Source organism: Mustela nivalis (assembly GCF_964662115.1).
Source record: "Mustela nivalis genome assembly, chromosome: 15".
Classification (NCBI taxonomy): domain Eukaryota; kingdom Metazoa; phylum Chordata; class Mammalia; order Carnivora; family Mustelidae; genus Mustela; species Mustela nivalis.
Genome location: NC_139034.1, coordinates 11,295,784 through 11,316,634, shown reverse-complemented (window position 1 = coordinate 11,316,634; position 20,851 = coordinate 11,295,784). Strand labels below are relative to the sequence as shown.

At 46.4% G+C, this 20,851-nt stretch overlaps 1 long non-coding RNA gene across 9 annotated transcripts in view; it reads right to left on the bottom strand.

Moving 5' to 3' along the window:
• LOC309848780 overlaps positions 1-16,465 on the bottom strand; it is a 43,014-nt gene extending 26,549 nt beyond the window's left edge. For 3 of the 9 annotated variants that reach the window (XR_014303260.1, XR_014303261.1, XR_014303262.1), the window contains exons 1-2: positions 16,305-16,465; positions 15,165-15,307 (exon numbers count right to left, since the gene is read on the bottom strand). This is a non-coding gene — a long non-coding RNA (uncharacterized lncRNA). Of the gene's footprint in view, positions 1-12,904; positions 15,308-15,741; positions 15,952-16,304 lie in introns of those variants that run through there. The other 6 variants (XR_014303259.1, XR_014303264.1, XR_014303263.1 and 3 more) reach the window with 5 other exon arrangements.
• Between the last annotated feature and the right edge of the window lie 4,386 nt (positions 16,466-20,851).

Here is a 20,851-nt window from a genome sequence, read left to right as displayed (position 1 = left end):
GCGGGGAGGGCAGCAAATATTTTGTTTGGCTCTGAAAGGGAAAGACAAACCCAGAGCATTCACATTCAGAGCTTCAGAAAAAACAACAGCAACAACTACAATAAAAACTATTTGATGATAGAATCACAGGGACATAAAAATCAAAGTAATCTTTGCCAGAAAGCTATGAAATCAATGTCTGAAAACTTTGTTCCAACTTAAAAATCAAACTTTTCAGGATTTTAAAAGAAATTACATTGTACGTTCTGGGTCTGGGAAAATAAAAGCAAAGGAAAACTCAACAGGTATGAAAGACCAGCGCAGAGCACACACTTTCTCCTTGAAGCAGAACAGTTGGAAAGAGCAAATTTTGGGAATGTCGAGGCCTTGTCTGCCTCAGTAAGTCCAGGGTTTATGGTGACTTCTGTCACAAGCTTCCACTTAACAATAGTTTCTAAGCATGTACACATTTTTTTTTTCCAGCATGTACATTTTTTTAAGGAAAGAAGTTACGTAAAGCAAGGAGCAAATGTTCGGGAAGTCCACAGACGTGTTTTAAAAGTATGAACATTATGGAACGACTATCTTGCATGAGGCCCGTTTCAGTCCCTCTGAATTACACTCAAGCACCACAGGTGCTGGCTAATGAAGGATATGCATCGAGGACCATTCGGCCATTTAATTGTTCTTCTGCAGCATGACATGATTTTGTGAGTCTCTGCATAGGAGCATTTAATTAATGGGAAGGGTAAAAGAGTGCTAGGAGAGAATTGGCTTTCTTGCCTTGCCTTCCTCCCTTCTCCCTCCCTGTGCACACATGCGTATACACGGATGGGTACGCAGGTGCCCACACACAGAATGAGCCATTATCCTCTAGCATTAGAGCCTTTTAGGAGCAGAGTGGAGTGACGGAGTTTCCCCAAGTCACCAGAGTTCAGCCTGAGCTGCAAAAGGTCATCCATCAGTGGTGTTAAGGACTTTCCTGCACTAGTCTCCACTTATCTGCCCAGCTTCGTTACAACCCACTTGCCCCTAAAAGCATCCTGGTCTCCAGCTGATTCTCCAATTGATTTTATTTATTCAAAAATAGTGACGGCCCCTTCTGTGTGCTCAGAGCATCTCCTATTGCTCACAGATCTTACACACATACTTAAATTATCTGTCCCTGGACTGTGAGTGCCTAACTCGGGCTTGACATAGACATTCACTGAATCTAAAACTAGGAGCTAGTGAAGAAATGAACTGAATGAATGCTCCCCTTCTCACAGCCTCACTTCACAATTTGACAAAAAGGTTGTTCTGCATTCTTTTATTCACACTCAAGTTACTAACCCTGAATAACATTCTGTTCTCAGATCTGTAGGGCTAGTTTCAGGGCTCAGAAAATATCCATATTATGAATCTTTGCTTGGACCCTCCTCACAGTCTGCTTTATATTTATATTATATTTCTATAATGTTTAAAGCCTCTCTTTAAACAGTGTTACACTAAAACATGCTGAAATTAACTACCAACAGACACAGTGGAGAAGACATGGGAATAACCCTGTAGTCTGAATTCTGCAACAAACTAGCCATGACCATGATTAAGAAACTATCCATTCTTACATTTCATGCTCTCATTGGATCCAAAAGAACTTTGACTAAGTGATCTCATTCATCCAATAATAATAAATAGCAGGACACCTACTTTGTGTTGGTCTTGGGTTACCATACTGGAGTTCACAGGAGGGGGATGGTAGACAGACATATACAGAAGACTATAATTATGCTTCATTTTGCTAAGTGGGGTGACAAAGAGCAGGGATAAAGACAGATGTGGCTGCCTAAAGGTCTGTCTCAAAGGACAAGGCAGTGTTAGCCAGGCTTGGGGAGGGTGGTGAAAGGCACCTCTGGACAGTAAATTCCCTGGGAGAAAATTAGAGCATTGCAAACAATGGTGGAATGAATGAAAGGATGCAAGACACATTCCAGAAAGGTTGATCCCAGGAGCAGTCATACTGCCCTGGGGTTCCCTCAACCCAGCACAACTCCAGGATAGGTGGACACTATGGGGACCAGTAAGGGGACCTAGTTTAGGTCTGGGGCTGTCATTGGGATGGATGTCTGAGGAATGGCATTTTTGTTAACATCTGAGGGTAGTTAGGAGTCTGGCACCAAGAAGGGCACCCAGGGGAGGACCTGGTGCAGGGATGGAGCTGAGGTACTGAGGGCCAGCCCCCCACCCCCTCACTCTGTTTTCCTGTAATGGGAGCTTCCTTCTCCCATTTGATCTTCACATTTTCCAATCCCCCCATGGCTCTCTGCAGTACATATGAACATGGCCAGCCCTAGAGAGCAGAGATGGAGTTTCCAGACCTTGACAACCTGGTGTCTGGTCCTGTCCTTGCACACAGAGGCCTGTACTCACAACCTGTTCCCCCGGGAATGATGAGGCTCATTATTTGCAATCACGACATAAAAATGCACCTGAAATTCAGGAGAATTTCAGAAGAAGCAAAGGCTCATTTCCAGTAGTCCAAACCCCATTCTTTTATTTGGATTTTCACAGGTCAGTTTTCCTTAAGGGCAATGGGGCCATGACAACATTCTCTAGACCAGAAGAGCAAGTTGTGAATTTATTTCCCTGGATGCTCTACTGGTTACAGTGAAAACCTCCCAACCCTCCTCAGTGATAAAATGGATAGAATTCCTGGAAGAAATCCTAGGAATAAGATAGTCCTCTGGACCCCAGAAGGCAGTGTGTTTGCCCACCAGGGTGCCCACCTCGTGTTTTTGTGCTTGTGAACAAAGCACATCCTGATTTGCAAAAGTTTTTACAAACAACCCAAAATCATTTATGCGAAAAAACGAAATGCATACTGTCCCCATCTCTTGACGTTGAAAGGGCGAGGACACTGTTAGAAACAGTCTACATCCTGTTTCGTGACAAGCAGAAGGATGCTAACACAGGACCAGTTTCCTGATCAACGCTTTCTCCGGGAGCTACTTTTTCCTCCAGCTACCCTGTCCACACGCCAGTGCCGTTGGCAGAATCATGAGAAGAGTAATTCTCCTGGAAGGTGAGGACCCGATCAGTCTATGTGAAGAAGAACAGAAATGTCTTTCCTTTTCGAACTATGAAAATGATCTCGACCCTCCAAGCAAGTTAGTTGAATTGAAAGTATTAGCAGCCTGTGGTGAGCCAAAAAGGCATTGTGGACCCGTAGCAGATCTAGCCATACTGAAGTACTCTGAGTCCTTCCACAACGAGATCTACTGCTGCAGCTGAGTTTTCCTGAAACACTGAATGTGGATGGCTAATGTTTTTTGAAAACACACGAGGTTTTTACATAATTTAACTCTTAAAATAGACTTAAACAGCAACTGCACAAATTACTCTTCTTGGAAAAATCTAGTTATGACTAGTAAGAAATGTGATCCTCGTAGAAGGTTACCTTAATCAAAACTGATACGCCATTTTATAGCTGAAGGGTTTCTGTGTTTTCATCATTGACTGTATGTGTTGTTTTTGTTATGATGAGCAAGAATAAGCAGTTACCTGGTCATCGAGGTACATGGCTAAATTGGGGGGCACCTGAGTGCTGCTGTCCGTTGGGTGGTCACCTCTTGGTTTCAGTTCAGGTCCTGATCTCCAGGTTGTAAGATCGAGCCCAGAATCTGGCTCAGCACGATGTCTGCTAGAGATTCTCTCTCCCTGTCCCCCTGCCCCTCCCACCCTGCTCTCTCTTTCTCTCTCTCAAATAAATAAATAAATATTTTTTTAAACAAAGGTATATGGCAAGATTTTTTAAACTTGTTATTGATGAAAGAATATAATTATCATAATGAAACAATAAGCAAAAATGCCACTTGTGTATACCTGTAGGGAGAACTCTGGGCTAACCCTCGACTCCAGGCTAGTGCCAGACCCCTGGACCCAAGGAAAAATCCAAGCTCAACCCATTCTCTGTATTTCAGGGACCTTATTCCCAGGGTCAGTGAACCTGTTCATCAACCAGGCATTATTTCAGGTCCTGGGAACTTGGCAATAGCTAAGACACAGTCCCTGCCTTCATTCAGCTTTAGGTGGAATGGAGGATAGAAATAAGGAAACATGGTGTGTGGGAAAACTATTCTGAGGGAAACCACAGGTGCTGGAAGCTCAAAGGAGCAGCACCTCACTCAGGCTTACAGGGTCCAAGAAGCCTCCTAGAAGGAAGGACAGTCTAAGCTGAGAACCCAAGGATGAGCTGAGCTTATTCAGGCAGGGAGAGAGCAAGAGAGAGGAATCCCAGGAGGAAAGAACAGCATGAGCAAAGGCCTGGAGAGAGGGCTCACTTAAGGAACCAGAAGTTAGCACATGGACCTTTTGTAAATTCAGACCCCTTGCTCTGGGTCTCTGGGTAACAAATCAGTTAAATAAACCCTACTAAAACTCTTTGAAAGAGCCATCCAGAAAATAGTGATAGGCATTTCTGAACAGTTGATGAAAGTCCTTGGGTTGAAAATCAATATATTTTCACGGAAACAGATCTGGTAGCTTCCGGAGCTTCTCTGTGTTTCTAACCGGAAGTGGTTGCCGCAATCTGTGACTTCCACCAGGACAGGAGGTGAGCTGAGGGGAAGGAAGCAAAGGGAGCAGGAAGGAGCTGAGCAGACAGGCAGTGCAGGGAATCAAGGGTCTGCTGCCCCGAGATGGGCAAACCCACCCATGCTACACATCAGAACAGCGGACAATCAAATTGAGGGCATGGAATCTTCCTAACCTTGTTATCACAAACCCTTTCTAGCCATTACATTCAATTACATGAAAGAGGCTGGAAGGTTAATACAAACCCTGAACGTTGCTGAATAGTTAACAAAATCACAATACAGGAATTCAATGACCACAATCAATTATTAATGTAAAATCTGATTTAGTACTGGAGAATAGTGTCACCATGTTCCTACATCTCTAAGTGATGAACTGCTCTTTCCATTCAACAAATATCTGAGTGCCTACTACATGCTGCATGGGAGATGCGGAACACTGGGAATATAAAGATAAAAAGATATACTCCTCGACCTCGGTGGATAAGAAGGAAATCCCTACAAAAAGCTCGGGGAGAAAATAGTACCATTTAGCCATGTTTTCTGTGGTCTTCCTTACTGAATGCTTGTTTCTTTTGTGTTCCCTTTTTTTGGTCGTTTGTCTAGAAATCCTCCCTCATTGTCATAGAATTTTATGGCTTGACAGGTCCTTAGAGATCATATAGCTTTTTTTTTGGTTTCCAGACCAGAGGATCCAAAGTTTCCTTGGCAGTGCCCCATGGGTCGCCTGTTGATAAATGACTCATAGTTCTATGTGTATTCATTCATTCATTTGACAAAGTTTGGAAGACCTGCTTCTTCTAGCATCAGCACAAGGCATTGAAGATGTAGCAGTGAGCAAAATAACAGAGGTCTGAATGTTCACAGAGGTCCCCGTAGTATGTGGCATTTAGAGTCCATGCGGAAGGACATTAATGAAACCATATCACCAATGTAGACTTAGGGCTGTGACACATGTATGAAGCAACACTCACATGAGTGTTGGATAAATCCGGGATCCGACCCAGTCCAGGAGGTTCAGAAAAGGTTGCCCAGGGAAGCGGGGTGGGACCAAAGGCCTGAAAGAGGGGTGTGCATTAGATAGGAGGGATGATATGTGCAAATGTCTCAAGGTGGGAGGAATTGTGGTGTTTTCAAGAGGAAGGAAGAAAGCTATGGATGGAGTCCCAAGAATGAGGTGGGTTGTGAAGCAAAATGAAGCAGGTAGGTAGGGGCCAGTAAGCCCCTTTAAGCATTAGGGGTTTCATGCCCAGAAGCATGGGAAGCCGTGGAAAAGGACAGTAGATTGGAGCACAGGGTTGATGAGAGGATCACATTTGAACCTGAAAAGTTCCCTCTGGCCACAGTGTGGAGAACGTATTGAGGGCACTGCATATGGAGCCGGGCTTGGCAAGGGAGCTATTGGAGTGGTTCAGGCAAGACACGACGCTGTGTGGACCCAGGAGCTGGTGGTAGAGAAGTAGGTATAGCAGGTATGAATTGTCTTATGACTCCCAAGGGGCAGGAAATGCTCCATTTCTGTTTTTAGAAATCAAACCATAGTTGGCTCCAAGTGACCACTCACCGATTGAGAGTGAGTGACAACGTGGAGCCAGATTTTATTTCATTGTCATGGGTCCCCATGTGATGCCATGGAGGGCCACCCATCTCTGGGGTCACTCTAGTATTCACACATAAAAAAATTAAGCAGGGATGTCAGAATTCTTGCATGCCTTGCAGTCTGTTTCCATCTAGAGAAGGCTAAGCTGTGTCTATCACTTGATTCTAAAAGGAATTTGGATCTGCATGACCCAAAATGCCAGCCATCTGTCCTTGTCTAAAAGTCAAAAACATAATAAGAGAGAGGCACGGACACTTGAAAATATTTGTTCCAACCTATTTGAACACACACACACACACACACACACACGTACACACGCACACACGCAAAATAGCAAAATAGATTGCTTGTAAATTATAGCTCTTTTGGCTTCTGGCTTTTCAGTTGCTATAAAAGTTTCCAATCGTTGCCAGAGGAAGGCATTCTCTACGGTTTAAAATAAACCCGAACAACCTACCTGCAAATCCACATGCGGTCTTTTCTATAGCAAAGCTGCCAGTCAGTTCACGGTGGCCTGTGCTTTGTGTCTTACCCAGCGTAGGCCATTTGGAAGTGGACCGCTCTGCTAGTGGGATCAGCGCCCCCACCCCCAACCCCAGCTTGGCCATGCAGACAAACTCTCGCTATGGTTCCCAGGATGAAGGTGCCGGGCATCTCCGCGGCCTCCGCCAACAGAGGTCCTGCACCCCAGGCGCTGCTGGAAGCACAGGGCAGGGCTCTACTCCTCGCCCAAACTGTACAAACCTGTCTCCCCTGCTAAACACGTTCGCCCTTTCCCCTCCCACCTCCTGCTCTTCTTGGCTACGTAATTCTTATTAGCCTTGGTAGTTCATATAAAGAGTTGTGCCGTTTGGGGTTAGGGATGATTTGGGGGGCCACCTACCCCCACTTCCTAGGGGAAGGTGACAGCTTAGATCAGAAAAAAAGCTGTCCAGGTCAAGTGCCCAGAGCCCCTGGGGAGAGGAGCCCACAACTCTGAAACCCAAAGGTCCAAGGGAAGAGGAAAGGTACCTTTTTCCATTACTAGGGAATGGAAACTGCATTCCCACTGCAGAAAAAAAAAAAAAAAAAAAAAAAAAAAAGAAAACAAAAAACCAGAAACCAAGGTGCTAATTAATTTATCAGTGAGTCACGCTGTGTCTGGTACTGCTTGGCTCCATCCACTGCCGTCTCCCTTCCCTTGAGGAGGATACGCTTCCATGGTCACCAAGTCCACAGCCTAGGTTGGGAAGACTCGGGTTCCTGCTGTTGCCACAGCTCTCGGCATGGTTCTTTGCCTAGAGGCCTTTGCACCACCTGACCACTCTTCAGGGGAGGAGGCCTTTGCACCACCTGACCACTCTTCAGGGGAGTTGAACCGGTTGGACAGAGGATGCATACCTGAGGGTTCCTGCGTGTGACCATGTGGGTATGCTTTGGTCAGGACCCTGGCCCAGGGGGGAAATAGGCACTGTGATCCAGGCCACACTCAGCTGCAAAAAGCCATTCCACCAGCCGGGGTGCAAGAACCCCTTTTTTGAATCCACCCACTCAGAGACAGTCTTTTCTATAATCATTTTCCCTGACAGGGCGTCTGCTTCTAGTTCACAGAAAGGCACTGCTGGCGGGAGCAGGGGCTCTGGGCACTTGACCTGGACTCCTGCTCAGAGGTGAGACTGATCCCCCAAAACTCTGTCCCAAGCCAATTCTGTATACCGGATGAGGGATACCCCAGCTGGGGTAGGATCTATAAGGTAGGATCTTAAAAGATATAGAGGGGCTGAGAGGGCAATGCAGGGACAGAGCACAGAGATATGGGAGTACGTGAGAGGAGTGGAGCTGGTTAGTGGCATGACAGCATGGCCGGGTCACGGTGGAGATGAGGCCTGGGTAGGGAGCCATGAGTGCCTGTTCCCTGAAGCCAACTACTAGGGTGCCCATATACCCCAGACCTGAGAGGAGTGACCACCAGGCTCCTGTCAGGTGCTGAGCAGCACCTGCCAACTCCTGGCCACTGCATGGCCCTGATATTTCCTTTAACCTGTCTTTTACCCTAATAAGGGAACATATCACTTGGGGGCAGCCTAAGGGTTTTCTTAGTCCGGCAACCTAAAGGAGCACAGTCACCAGCACAAAGTGTGGGAGTGAACAGACAACACAGAAGCCCAAGGAGGGTAGGAAACACCCCCTCCATAACACATTGGAGACCTAGGCCACTGAACTTGCCTCTGCTAGCCAGTTTAGGTCCTGAACTCCCGTGCAGAGCTTCTCAACTAGGACTTTCTGTCTCACCTCCACTCACAGCCTGTCCTACTACCCATGTCATTGCTCTGCACCAGGAGAGCAGGTAACAAAAAGTAGGGCTGTGGATTTATCAAGCTTCTATTCTTTTTTTTTTTTTTTTTTTTTTGGATTCCATTTATTTGAGAGAAAGCAAGCACAAGCAAAGGCAGAGGAAGGCAGAGAGTGAAGCAGGCTCCCCACTGAGCAGGGAGCCCAATGCAGGGCTCTATCTCAGGATCCTGGGATCATGACCTGAGCTGAAGGCAGTTGCCTAACCGACTGAGCCACCCATCACTCTGCACTTCCTTCATTGCACTTCTCACTTGCAATCCTTGTTTGCTCGTTTGCTTTATGCTTGGCCCCTCCACCACGTAATGAGCTTCTGGAGGACAGGGACCCTCTACGTAGTGTCCTTCATGTCCAACATCCTCTCGTATCTACTTAATGAATCGAATTGAACGTGCCATGGTATGTACCTAAGGAACCTGTTTTCTACAGAATAACCAGCTTGGTGGGTGCTTTTCCCTCAACATTTGGGAACAAGGCTTTTAGAATCATCCTCAGAAAATTAGTTTAAAGAGGCTTCATAAGAAAAAGAAGACTTCATGTTTTAGGCAACCAACAGTAAATGAAAAGCCGTACCGTCCTAATATACCCCAAATCAGCAAAAATCCAGCTGTTTAGAGAAATGTTTTTAAGTGGCTGACTCTTGCATTTTTAATTCCCAAGCTTTCTACTTTTCTGGCCTCTACATATGCAAATTTGGGAAAGCCAGAGCGCTGACCCTCTGTTAAGAGCTGAAGTTTCCCGCGCATCTGTCCTAATGCAAGAAAGTTGTATTTCCAGATATGCTCACACATTTTCTTTCTGATGGAAAAAAACCCCACTGGCGATACTTAAAATCCATATGATGGTTTTGGTCTCACATTTATTGTCAATACTCAGACCTTCATTCTGGAACTGAGTTATTCATACTTGATGTGGATGTGCTTGGACAACAGAGAGAATTCATCAGTTTTGGGGTTTCTGAGTCCTGTCATCTTCCCCCAAGTCATGTGGGTAACTCTCTGACAGGGACTTGGGCCAGTTGTGGGAATATGTAAATTGCACCATGGGACCCTAATCATTGTCAACCCAAGAGCCCCCAGGCTGACTCACAGCTCCAACCTCCTTGCCAGCTGGCCACTTGAGCCCAGGTTTTCTATGTGTTCCCTGCACTCAACGGGATACTTAGCTTCCCCAAGGAATTAATTAAATGGGCTTCGGGTCAGAATAAAACACCTTGATGTTGCCCTGAAGGCTTTGAAATCCTCTGGGGCAATGGGAGATTTTCGCAGCAGCAGTTTTACTGAGTGTTATAAGGCACAGCAAGCCCTTTCCAGGTCATGGCACCATTTCCCAGGACTCCACACATAGTGAGGCCAAGGTCACAGGGCTGGCAGAGCAAGGCAGGGGGTGCGGGCTGGGCACAGAGAACCAGTGAGCCTGTGCGCCCATCCTGCGGCTTTGCCCCTAGTGGGAGCTGCACCTGCAGAGCTCCGCACCTTGGTGGTCAGAGTTGACCCCACCACCACGGGACACATAAGCAGGGCAGAGAACACCGGCCTGGAAACCAGATGCTCTGGGATCTCCTCCCCATACTGCTGACCCTGGGAAGGCGGGACTGGGGACCTGGGCTATCTCGACATTCCTCGTTCTTCATGTCCACGTGACCCCAAAGCTACCCAGGGCCATGCTTATCCTAAGAGCCCCCCGGGGTCTGCTTTGGGTCCTGGTTCCTGACCCAACCTGCTGGCACCCATGCTCTGGCAACACTGAGGTGGGGGGCCTGGCTGGTGTGGGGGTGGACAGCACAGCACACATGACAGAGACTAAGGAATGTGCAGCCGGGGGTAACAATCCTGAAACTTCTCTGGTGACATTCATGCCCAGCCCTGTCTTGAGACTCACGCCCTACTTCCCTCAGCCCTGCTTCCTGCTCCATCACGCTAGACTTTTCATAGTTTTGGTTTTATGGGGTTTTTTTGTATCTTGTTTTTTGTTTGTTTTTTTAGACTTTGCATAGTTTTTAAGCAAGTCGTGCTTCCACGCCCGTGGTTCATTTTCCACCGGCCAGTGTGAATACTTTTCTTGAGAAATACAATTCTTTGCTGCACAAATCTGCTAGATGAGATTAATTGTAATTTGGATTTTTTTTTTAAGTCCTCATAGATTTTTAAACCTTATATCTTCGCCAACAGTGGCAAACGTATGACCAGAAACGGGGTTCTATCTGTAGGGAAATGGGTACCAGACATCGAGCCAACCGCTTTACTCTAGCCATTTTATTACTCTAGCGAGTGGGTATCAACATCCCCACTTACAGATGAGAAACCTCTGGCTTCAAAGACAAGCCACTTGCCCCCAGTCACACGAAATAGCAGTGACCATCAATAGCAAAGAAGAGAATACCATGGTTTTGTCTGGAGGAATTTGTGCTAAGATGTATCCATATGTTTAAAATATTTCTTTATCATTATAAACGTGGGGACTAGAGCCTAGGAGCTACAAGGAACCATCCTCCTACCAGACGACAAAGCCTGAAAAAGACACAGCAGTGGACACACTGCTGGGCTCACAGAGCAACAACTAGCTGGGTAGGGGATTCTGCGGCAGGGGCAGGGGGGTTGGGAGGTTGGGGGTATGGCTTGTCTGTAGGGAATTGCTGGTAACAGCAATGTTATGGAGAAATGGAGCCAGACAGAGGTCAGGAAAGAGACCACCCCCCCGCACTCCCCTCCCGCAATGAGCCTGTCCTCCCCATAAGAGCTGAAAACAATGAGTGATGCTCCCTGTCTTCTGGCAGAAGACAAAGCAAGTGCTCTCTGCAGGAGAGAGTCCGCACTCCCCGTCCGGGTTGTAAGCCCACAATATCCACACAGATTAAGATCAAGCAGTGGCCTCATGGTCCGAGGTAACCAAATCCAAGAGAGCAAGGCACTGTGAGTCAGAGTGAGCGGAAACAAGGGACAGCAGATACAGACGGCCAGGGGCAGTGGCCATTGGAGTTGTCAGAGAAGACAGACTTGCTACGGATCGGTGATACAAGAAATAAAAAAATTCAGCCATGAAGATTATCAGCAAGACATGATTAGGAAGAGTAAGGTGAAATTTTAAAAATCAAAATTCTAGAAATGATAACAATACCATAAGAGTTCCAATAAAAACATAACGGAAGGGTCAAATAGGGGATTAGACAGTTGGAGGAAGAACCATAAATGAAGGTTTGTACCTGATTACCTGGAACGAAAGGATGTCAAAGATATTAAAGAGGTGATAAGAGAGAGGGATGAGACACCGCATCAGAATTACAGCCGGAGAGGAGAGAGAGAATTTTCCAGGATTGAGGAAAAAAAGTGAATCATTGATCTAGCACACTGTGTCCCAGCCAGGAAAGACCATTAGACGGACAGATTTCAGCCGGCACGACCAGCAACCTCTGCTCCCTTACTGTTTGGGCCTAGCCTGCAGCCCAGGGAACCAGAAGGTGAGGAAAGAAGAGGAATCCGGGTCTGGTTTTTCACTTCGGCCCCTCCCCCACCCTCTGCCTCCATGTTTGGTACGGGAAGGAGCAGGGGCACAGGGACAGAGGCAAAGAGCCCTCCCTGTAGGCCTTCTGTTTTATTTAATTTAATTTTCTAAAAGATTTTATTTATTTATTTGACACACAGAGAGAAAGAACACAAGTAGGCAATGCCGCAGGGAGAGGGAGAAGCAGGCTCCCCACTGAGCAGAGAGCCTGATGCAGGGCTCGATCCCAGGACCCTGAGATCATGACCCTGAGTCAAAGGCAGACGCTTCACTGACTGAGCTACCCAGGTGCCCTGGGCCTTCTGTTTTAAAAGACTTTTAATTCCTTGCTTTCCCTTTAGTGATCTGTGCCCCAGGGCTGGTCTGTTTTCACCAATCTTCTAGTCCTGCACTTCTTCTTCTTCTTCTTTGTTTTTCTTAAAGATTTTGTGTATTTATTTGACAGAGATCACAAGTAGGCAGAAAGGCAGGCAGAGAGAGGGGGAAGCAGGCTCCCTGCTGAGCAGAAAGCCCGATGTGGGGCTCGATCCCAAGACCCTGGGATCATGGCCTGAGATAAAGGCAGAGGCTTTAACCCACTGAGCCACCCAGCCACCCATAGTCTTGCATTTCTGATAACACCCACAGCCCCTTGGCTAAAAACCTCTCCTGGGCAGGATCCTTTAGGATGACATGGGCCCCATTTCCCTCTGTGGGGACGTTCCTTGCCCTGCCATCTGTCCTGGGTGGCCAGCTCCCATGGGTGCCTTCTCTCCCCTCTCTTGGCTGGTTACAGTCTCCCTGCTCAGGTGTACCCCATACGTCCAGGGACACCCGACACACTCCAGAACTGTCTGCTCTGGTAGCAGCATGGGCCAGGCCTGAGTGTTGTCTCCCCAGCTCAATGAGCATTTGGCAACAAAGTGAGCTGCTGAGAGCTAACCTCAGTCTCTGTGAAGCCTTCTGTGGAGGCTCCCTCAACCTCCCTGTGGCCTGAGGTAGCAGGGAAGGCAGGCAGAGGAAGCGCTCTCTCCACTCGGCTCTGTCGTGGAGCAGAGCCCCCACCGTACTCTGTGTCCAGGAGTTCCTTCCGAAGACTTCTTCTCAGGGAAACTCCAGCCTCCTCATCAAGCCTGCGGTTGGCAGTTGTTGGATCGACCTGGTACTATTTTAACTGCATCGACGAGTCTAGAACTTTTCTTTAGAACCAAGAGCTCTCGGCATTCCTTTCCCTCAGCTAGAAACTTGAGCATGGGTCCTGTGACAAGCGATGCGCTGGTTTGTCATCTGAAATTGATGTAGACAGTAGAGAACTGTGCTGAAGCCCGATGACTGTGTGTGTGGAGCCTCTGTTGGGCGATGCTCTAAGTTGGCTTCAGGTGTTTGCCGGGGGTCATAAACAGCAATCAGCAGGTGCGTGTGTACTCGGCACTTATCTTTTGCTATGTTGGGCTTCGTCATTTTTTTGTCTCACCGGAAGACAGAAAGTGATTGGTCTTCCCTTCTCTCTCCCACCCTCCACCTCCTTACCCTCTACTTTGTTTTCATCCCGACAGGAAGGACTCACCTGGCCTCCAGCCATCAGCTCCATGTACGTGTGTGCACGCTCACACCCAGGCCTGCGCCCTACGCTGCAAACTGCACCTGTGCAGCGGGACGGAGGGGACCCCAGTTTGTCCCTGCGGGGCCACACACTGACGACCCCCGGGGCTCAGCTCCGTTTCCTTTGTCATTCCCTTTGTTCCACACTTCGGCTCGGTTCTCCGTGCCACAGGAAAATAACACGCCTCTGAACCCTTTTCATCCAGAAAACAAGCAAAGGAGTGCATCTAATTATCACTAGGTTGTTTCATTTCCCAAGGAGAGAACCATGCAGATAAAATAACATGCTGAAAGCAATCTGAGGTCCTCCTTTCCGGTCATTTTCGGTAGCTATGTTTTTCTCTGCCTCTTGGGTATGCTGAACAGATCCACGGCCTCTCACTCAAAACCTTCAAGGCCGAATGTGTTTCAGGCTTCAGAAATGTTCAGTTTGGGAGAAGGTAATATAGTGCAAATATCGTATTTTATGTCACAGCCCCAGGGGCTAGGATAGTACCTCATAATTAAACTCATTAACAGTTCTATGGCAAAGACTCTGAACAGTCACCCTACGAAGAATGAAGAAAGATCTTAATTTGCCTCAGACCGTTTTAGGTCAGGTTTTCCACCAAATGAGAGGAAGAAAGAAAGAAAAAAAACACCCTCAGTTTTTGGACTTTGGGATTGTAGAGAATGCGTCATGAACTTGTATTCCCAATTGTTTCGTCTTGTCCCATAAAAATCAGTTGCTACATCTTCTTTTTCCCTTCTGCTTATGTCTTCCTTTGTTTATGTTATTGGCCTGATGTCGGAATTTTCCCCTTGTCCTCCCCCAGTCTTATCATTCTTAAGTACCTCAGGTCTAACCACCAAACTAGTTTTCACTTGAGAATCCAGTAGTTGCAATCTCCTTTGTGCACAGAGAATATTCTGGCACAGAGACAAGTGGCCTGGACTTGGTTTGAAGGCTTCTTAGAAAATAGATTTCTGTCTTAACACAGCTTCACAGCCACAACCTGAGCGACTTACTAAAAAATATAGGGCCTCGGGGTTTGATGAGCTAACACTAAAATTCCAGGTGCTGCTGCCGCCTCATCCCTCATTTATTGGTTTAATCAATGAGGGATTAGCCAACGGTTCCTAAGCAACCGATCTCATAAGGCTGCATGAGAGCTCCGTTCCGGTTGCAGACGACTTTCTGAAGGAGCTTGAAGTTACATACCGTCCTCTGTTTACACCAGGAGAGAAAATCTTCAGAACACCATCCCTCAGGATGTCATCGGATATTTCCAACAACAGGTGTCCATCTTATACCACTCTGGTGTCCTCAGCGGTGGGCCGTGGCTCCAGGCCTCAGGCAATTCACTCAGAAATTAGTAATCTCTTTGTGCAACCAAATAAACAGCATTATTCACAAGAGTCAAAGTGGGGAAGCAACCCAGGTGTCCACTGACACGTGAGCAGATCAACCAAACATGGCATATGCATGCAATAGAACATTACTCAGCCCGAAAGAGGAAGGAAGTTCCGACCCTGCTACGACAATGAATGAACCTGGAGGACAGGATGCTAAGTGAAATACGCAAGTCCTAGAAAGACAAAGAGCATATGGTTCCTCTTACATGGAGTATCCAAAGCTGTCGATTCCTGAAGACAGCAATTCTAATGGTGGCCGCCAGGGGCAGGCGGGAGCAGGGAGCAGGAGCTGTGGCTGAATCCGGATGGAGAGTTTCAGCTTTGCAAGATGGGAGAGTTCAGAGATGCCCTGCACAAGAGGAATATACTTCACACTAGTGAACTGCACACTCAAAGAAGGTTCAGATGGTAAAACTTATGTGTATCTTACGATAGTTAAAAATAAAAACGAAAACGAGCTCCTAAAACAAAAAAAGGCGGGTGGTAGGAAATCTGACAGGTTACAACATGATGAGCCTTGGGGACATATAAATAAGCCAGACCCCAAAGGACTAATACTGCATGGTTCCACTCACAAGAGGAACCCTGAGCAGACACATTCCCAGAGACAAAGAGTAAAATTGGCCGCCAGGGGCCAGGGAGGGGCAAGGAAATAATAGGGAGCTGTGGTTTCATGGGTGCGGGGTTTCTATTAGGGAAGACGAAGGGGTTCTGGAAGTGGGCGGGGAGGGACAGCCTCCCAACAAAGTGAGTACTCACGCTGCTCCTGAACCACACACTTACAAACTGATAAAATGGCCCATGTTGGATTCTGTATTTCTACCACAGTAAGCAAAGAATGGCTAATGCAAACGAAGATAGCTCCTGGGTGGCAGAAATGCTTTCTGCTTCAGGTACTAATGGGAGACCCCAATGACAGAACCAGGGGTTCACATACACCTAAAGTTAAAAATCAAGAAGAAGAACAACAACAACAAATGGGAGCAATCCCCTCCACGAAGAAAACCTTCAAAACAGGCTCATCTAGTTTGCTTTTGTGTGTAAACATTCTGAATTTACAGCAGGAATGACTTTGAAAGAGGGACACCAAGTGAATCTCAGCTGTAAGAAAACTAGGACAGTTATCATTTATAGAAACAGGTGCAACTGGTTTTCTTTGGGATTTTTTTTTCTTTAGGGTTTTTATTCCCCCCCCCTCCACTCTCTTCATGATAAATAAAAGCAGGCGCCATTGTCAAATGAACCAGGGGGTCTTTGGTCACAGCTGTTAGCAAATTGTTAAATTCCATGAAGGTCAAGTTTCTCTCAAATGCCTGTGCACCCTGATTTCTTGGCCCTATTGATACCTCTGGCCCCAGCGTCGGCATCCACTCCATTGTTGCGCACAGGAGTGAGGGTTCACAATGCACACAATTATTCCTTGGTGGAGTCTCCGCTGAGTCAAATGCAACTGTCAAACCCTTTCCACCTTTTCCGACGCTGCTTCTCAACCTTGGCCCCACAGAATCACCTGAGAGATTTTTAAAACCCGAATGCCCAGGCCTGCCCTTCAGTCGAACAAAATCAGAATCCCTGGGGCTGAGATCCACAGTGGAGATCACTGTTTTACAGTAACTCTATAATCCTTTATATGGTATCTGTAAGAGTAATAACACCACATGGGTTTTCACCTTAAAAATATGTCCTCTGGGGGCGCCTGGGTAGCTCAGTGGGTTAAAGCCTCTGGCTTCGGCTCAGGTCATGATCTCAGGGTCCTGGGATTGAGCCCCGCATCGGGCTCTCTGCTCAGCAGGGAGCCTGCTTCCTGCCTGCCTCTCTGCCTACTTGTGATCTCTCTCTCTGTGTCAAATTAAAAAAATAACAAAATATTTTTAAAAAAATATGTCCTCTGTTTTCTGTCTTCTCTTGTGCTCTTTCCTTTGACAATCCCACCAGTAATACTATGAGAAGCTCATATCCTACTCCCACTTCTCAAAATAATTGGTTGAATTATAAACTAATAATTGGCTTCCACTAGACATATATTTACTTAGCACCTACTATTCTAGACCCTGGGGATATATTGGTGAACAGACAACTTGCTGGCCTTCCTGGGAGCTCACTTTCTAGAGGAGGCAGATGTACCCCTTTTGGCCAGAACATTCATCCTTTCCAGCTGGCTGCCCATGACCCACAGTTGAGTTCTTCTTGGGGAGCTGCCTCCTGGAAGGCCAGCCTGCAGCCAGTGATTGGTCCCTGAAGAGTAGTATGCAAAGGCCAGGTCTTCTCCCCTTGATCTGGGGCAATCCGGAGCCATCCAGAACTTCCCCTTGGGATTGACGGAGGTTTCTGGTAGAACTGAACCTCAGGGCTCCCTCTGTCCAGGCCTCCTTTCCTTGCCCCCACCCTTGCATGTGTTGATTCCAATAACTGTCCAACAGGCAAGCCCCCATCTTAGATAGTTTCCCAGGAAACTCGCCCCAAGTCTGGAATGGACATTAGGACACCAGTAGTGGAGGTGGGCGAGGTGGAGTGGTTGCAGGTGTCTGTTGGAGGTAGAGCTGTGGATTCAATGTGAGCTGTACGGAAAAGAGGAAGCAGGGGTGCTTCCTGGGTTTGGGGCCCAAGCAGGTGATGCTCATGCTATTTTCTGATTCTCTGGGGGAGAAACCCTGGCGACAGAAATTTTGGCGTGTTCCAAAATAAGGGCTTTGTAAAACTACACTTTGTAAATTAGTAAAAGTTCCCTTAGTAATAGTTATTCGTTTTTCGTGTTCTAAGCCATTTAGGTATATTGGACACCTTAGCTCATTAATTTTCACAGCAGCCCTACCAGGTAGGTATTGTTTCCATGTTCCTGAAAGCCCTCAGATTCCACCTCTCACCATATGCTTCCTCCAGCTCCAGTCAATAGGCTGCCTTGACTTTCTCCCCTTCTTGGCATGCACCTTATGCTCTGTGACCTGAGTAGACTCTGGCCCTTTGTATGTGCTATCCTCCACATAGAACCTTTTCCCCCCACTGCCACCTCCACCCCTCTGGATCACCTTCTTCAGGGATGGCCTCAAAAAATCACTTCCTCAAAGTGGTTTCTCTTGTCCTCCCTATGTTAATCAATTGGGTTTTCCTGGTTTCAAAGAATCTTAAAATATTTTTTATTGATGGGCGCCTGGGTGGCTCAGTGGGTTGAGCCACTGCCCTCAGCTCAGGTCATGATCTCGGGGTCCTGGGATTGAGTCCCGCATCGGGCTCTCTGCTCAGCGGGGAGCCTGCTTCCTCCTCTCTCTCTGCCTGCCTCTCTGCCTGCTTGTGATCTCTGCCTGTCAAATAAATAAATAAATAAAATCTTTTAAAAAAATGTTTTTTATTGATTAACTTTATAGTATTACTTTATTGAATGAGCCTATGATATTGAATATTTCCATTTTATTAACCCCATAATATTTCTTTGATGATTCACTCCAATTATAATTAAATAATTATTTGTACAATGGATCTCTTTTCCCATATATATATATATATATATATATTTTTTTTTTTTTAAACTTGACAGAGAGAGAGAGAAATCACAAGTAGGCAGAGGCAGGCAGAGAGAGAGAGGGGAGGAAGCAGGCTCCCTGCGGAGCAGAGAGCCCAATGCGAGGCTTGATCCCAGGACCCTGGGATCATGACCTGAGCCGAAAGCAGAGGCTTTAACCCACTGAGCGACCCAGGCGCCCTCCCATATATTTTTAACTCTGTGAAAGCAGGTACTTTTTTGCTCTGCTCCTTCCTCTAGCACAATTCCTGGCACCTGTTAGGCTCTCAAGAAATATTTGTTGGATGAATGATGGAAATATTGAGACTTGATGAGATTACAAAAGTTTCCAAGGTTGTTAGTTTGTGGTAGAGCTGAGATGTGAACTCAGGTATGTTTTACTCCAAAGGTCAAAATACATCATAATTTGCTGAGCTAAGTTGGGGAGGCTAACCCATCTAACTGGTCAATAATGTGAGTTTGAGCCCCACATTGGGTGTAGAGATAACCTAAATTTAAAAAAAAATAGAAGCAATAAACAAAATGTGGTGTATCTATGTAAGAATGCTTCCCCAAAACTAGATTAAAACATGAGTCCCTCTAACTCCTAGGCTTCATTGGGACCTCTCCCAGAACAGCAGGGTAATAGTAATACTCCCTCCACTCAGGCAATTCTGAAACAGATTCAAGTTCACATGTGTACTCAACATGATGCTAAAGAATGGGGATGGGACGGGTTGGCGTAGGGGGACAGGAAGCCATGAAAATGAATAGTCAACTAGAATTCTCAGAAAATGAGATGGGAGTGTTCTAATAGATACAATCATTCCTAATTGACAAAAATATCCACCAGAAAACCTCTTTTATTTCAACCCTAACAATAAATCTTTTTAAAACGGGCACCTGGGTAGCTCAGTCGGTTAAGCACCTGCCTTTGGCTCAGGTGACGATCCCAGGGCCCTGGGATCGAGCACGTGTTGGGCTCTCTGCTCATTGGGAAGTCTTCTCCCTCTGCACCTTCCCCTGCTCAGGCGCTCTCTTTCTCTCTCACTATCTATTCCTCTCTCAAATAAATAAATATAACCTTTAAAAAATAATATATAATGGGTTAGCCCACTTTCCTGCAAAAATAAATACTATTTGCTAAACAAAATCCAATTTTTTAGTAAGGATAAAATCTCGTGGGGACCCGAGAAGACAGCTCTGCTTTAATGGTAACTTGGAGAAAGCCAGGCACATAGCAGAGAACACCCTGAGTCAGTGAGCTCAGGACAAATTCTGCTTTTTCCTAAGACTCAGCTGGTGAGTGGGAGCAGGACGATTAATCCATGTGGACCTGTGTGTCTTTGTCTGAGAAATGATGATAATGGATTTAATTTAAGTAATCTCTGCACTCAATGTGGGGCTTGAACGCATGACCTTGAGATCATGAGTCACATGCTCTACTGGCTGAGCCAGCCAGACACCCCTTGGGGAAGTATTCTTGAGCTCTCGTACATATTAGCTTAATCCAGGTATTATTTTCTAAGAAATTCTGCTCACTGATTTCATCATCCACTAATGGGTTGCAAGGGCGATTTGAAAACCCCCACCCTTGCCCCAGATTAGTGATTCTCAACAAAGAACTGGCTGAGTATGGATAAGCCTTTAAAATGCACAGGGATTTATTTATTTTGAAAACTAAAGGTCATGTTATCTTTGTCATTTGACTCATTCTTCAAAAAGCTCAGTGAAAAACCCCACTTTCTCATTGAGAATTCTAGAGTGGCAGCCATTCTGGTTGGTTGAGGTTAATTTAAAACTTCCCCTTCCTTTAGGTACCATAGAATTTACATCAGGAGTAATGAGGGATCAGCACTCAGTAGTACATAATCAAGCCAAAGGCGTGTGCAGTGAAGAGAATGCAGAGGGGAATGAGGAATGAATCCTTTCCTCTTCTGTGACTTAAGGCAGTTGACGTGGTGGTCTCCATGATTCCTTCCAGTTGCAATATTCTAGGAGTAAATTGCTGTGCCTACAACCCTTAGGTCTGAAATGACCTGGCATTTTCAAAGGGTCTGGAACTTCATGGGTGTCAGCAGAGAAAGGTGAAAACGTTCTGCTCTTTCAGGAGCAGGAGGTGAGACCTCCTGACTTCTTTACACCCATCCTGGACAATGAACCCTTCTATCAGTCCAGGGTTACCAGAAACGTGGGTGACTCAAGGGCTGGGCTGAACCACAGAAAGACAGCAGAGACCTTGCCTTTGAGACCTTCAAACAAGTGTATTATGTGAAAATCTGTCAGCTCATTTTTTTTTTTTTTTTTTTTTGTATCTTGGGGGCCTAAACAAGCATCAGTGTGCTGGGGTAGAAAATCAAGCTCCCTAGCCCAGATCACACCCCAGAATGTCAGCTG